At 52.1% G+C, this 2,581-nt stretch overlaps 1 protein-coding gene across 2 annotated transcripts in view; it reads left to right on the top strand.

The window, feature by feature from the left end:
- Nucleotides 1-888: 888 nt before the first annotated feature.
- The window catches only part of Tsen2 (tRNA splicing endonuclease subunit 2), a 54,667-nt gene continuing 52,974 nt past the window's right edge, over nucleotides 889-2,581 (top strand). The window contains exon 1 of one of the 2 annotated variants that reach the window (XM_005365040.3): nucleotides 889-952. The gene's annotated coding sequence lies outside the window, so the exon portion shown is untranslated. Of the gene's footprint in view, nucleotides 953-1,060; nucleotides 1,432-2,581 lie in introns of those variants that run through there. The other variant, XM_026788285.1, reaches the window with a different exon arrangement.

Raw genomic sequence — 2,581 nt, forward strand, 5'->3', positions numbered from 1 at the left:
TCCCCCTTTTCCCAATGTTTCTTCAGCCTTCAGCAGGCAGGAGTTAATATACATATCCCACTTAAGGCTGAGCACTCGATAGCCACTTGTTCTCAGCATTTTGACCACTAGCCACTGCCCACTGGTGAATAGCGCTTGTCTGACCATGGGTGAGGGCAGCACTAATCTGTGGGTATAACCAAAATATGTAGTAGTTTGACATCCCCCATAACAAGACAGCCATAGTAGGTTTCCCCTTAGGCCCTGTGACCTCCTGGGACACAGGCTTTTGATCAGGTTTCCAGTACTAGGCATGAATTCTTTCCTGTCGGTTGCCGCCATAACCCTCATGCCCTTATTGCACCAGTGGGCACATCTTCCTGGTAGGTCATTATTGTTACACGCAGGGTTCATTACTGAATACAATCTCACATCATCTTGAGGAGGTCAAGGGCAGTATTTGGGGGGCAGGCCACTTCACATCTCATCTGTAAAAACTGATCTTGTGTTAGACCAGTAAGGCGGTGAGCATCTTTAATTCCAGCACTGGGAAAACACAGATGCAACTCCGTGAGTTCAAGAACAGCCTGGGCTACACTGTGAGTTGCAGGCAAACCAAAGCTATACCGTGAGATTTATGTAGCCTCAAGTGAGAAAAAAAAAAAAGCGGTCTTGGGGGGGGGATTACTGTGAAGATCAAAGCGGGATATACGACCCCCCCGTAACCCTCCTCCATTAGGTTCAGCGAGATTGGGGGTGGGACGGAATGAACCAGCTCCTATACTGTGCGCAGGCGCGCTGCTCTAGGACGCGGCGGGTCGGCTCTGCGGCTGCGCAAACGGCTGGGTTGGTTTTTTTTTTTTTTTTTTTTTGTTTTGTTTTTCTTTCTTTCTTTTGCGGCCTCACTGCTTGACGGCTGTAGCACCGCCCTCCAGGTTGCCCGGGTAACGGTGGGCGCGCGTGGTCCCGGAAGGTAAGGCTGACTGGAGGCTGGGCCGTCCCATGTGTCCCCGTGCCGAGAGTGTAAGCGTCCTCGGGCGCGAGTGGGGTGGGGGCTGACTGCCACTCAGGCGCCCATGGGCACAGCGTCCTGCGGGCAGCTGAGCACTCTGCTTGGCTGACAGGTGCCGGCTGCCCCAGACCCAAGCTGGTCTGCCTTGGCCCTCAGCGCAGGAGCTGTGTATGCAGTGAGGAGCACAGACGCAAATGGGTTTTCAAATGATGAGGCGCCCACGAGGGCCGAGGATGGGGCTGAGTTGGCAGCGTGTTTCTGTGCCCAGCACCAGATCAGATCGAGCGTGCTGGCCCACCTGTAATCCCAACGTTTGAGAGGTGGAGGCAAGAGGATCAGCTGTTTTTAAGGCCATCCTCAGCCACGTGTCAAGAAGTCAGTCAGGGCTACGTGTGGCCTCGTCTCAAAAATGAAAAGAAATAACTGATAAGAGATCACGGGTGAGTTCGTCATAGGGAGGCTTGTTTGGCACCTGCTCCAAGAGTGTTGGAAAACTAAATGCATCTTTATTGCTTGTGCTTGGATTGACATTTTGGAGCATCTAAAAGAGGTCAGGCTGACCAGTGGGTGTGATGGTTCATGGTTTTGACCCCGGCACGTGGAAGGCAGAGGCAGAGAGATCATAATGAGTTTAAAGCTAGCCACAACTACATGGCAACACCGAAACTTGTAAGTTAGGCTAGCAGATCAGGGAGGGGAAGGATAAAGGACAGGCCTCGCTTTTGGTGGACAGAAATATGCTCTGTGGTGCTTTGGCGCCAGGCATGCCCAGGTTTGGGAAGTGAAGAAGTAACAGGTACACTCAGCCCTGAGTCGCTTTGCTCACCTGTACAGGGGGAATAAGAATAATGCTGGGACTGTTTCTCCTTCCATACAGAGTTTTCTTTGAATGAGCCAGGCCCTGGGTTCACACTCCAGCACTAGAAAAAAGCAAATTACAGCCTTTCAGTCCTCCACAAGACTGACCTGGTGGTCCTCCCAAGACATTAAATGTGCCCCGGACACATAAGCAATGAATTTCCACACCCCGCCTTCCTCTCTGCTTAGGCACCTACTTACTGCTGTTCTTTTGAGACAAGGTGTCACTCTATAGCCCAGGCTGGCCTGGACTGAGAACAGTCCTCCTGTCTTAGTCTGAACACTAGCATTACAGGCATGGACCACTACATCAGGTCTTACCTCTGCGTTCCCTAGTAACAGCACTGAGCAAATGGCTGAGCTCGGCTCCTTTACAGAATAAGGACAGTTCTCCAGTGCCATTTGTGTGTGTGTGGCCCAGTCAGTGTCTGGAACCCTGGACCTGCTGACGATGGCTTCCCTTGTGCCTTCACGTTGGGGTGTTCTGCCGGCGTGGCAACAGGAAGAGTTTCTCTCTTTTTTTTAAGCTATTTTTGTTTTATCTGTGTATTTTGCCCACTTGTGCATGTGTGTGCTGTGCACCACATGCAAGAACAGACCAGCCGCTTGCAACATAACCTCTGTCAAGAAGCAGAGTGTGGGCCGGGCGGTGGTGGCGCACGCCTTTAATCCCAGCACTCGGGAGGCAGAGGCAGGCGGATCTCTGTGAGTTCGAGACCAGCCTGGTCTACA

The sequence above is a fragment of the Microtus ochrogaster genome, unplaced genomic scaffold (genome assembly GCF_000317375.1).
Source record: "Microtus ochrogaster isolate Prairie Vole_2 unplaced genomic scaffold, MicOch1.0 UNK1, whole genome shotgun sequence".
NCBI lineage: Eukaryota > Metazoa > Chordata > Mammalia > Rodentia > Cricetidae > Microtus > Microtus ochrogaster.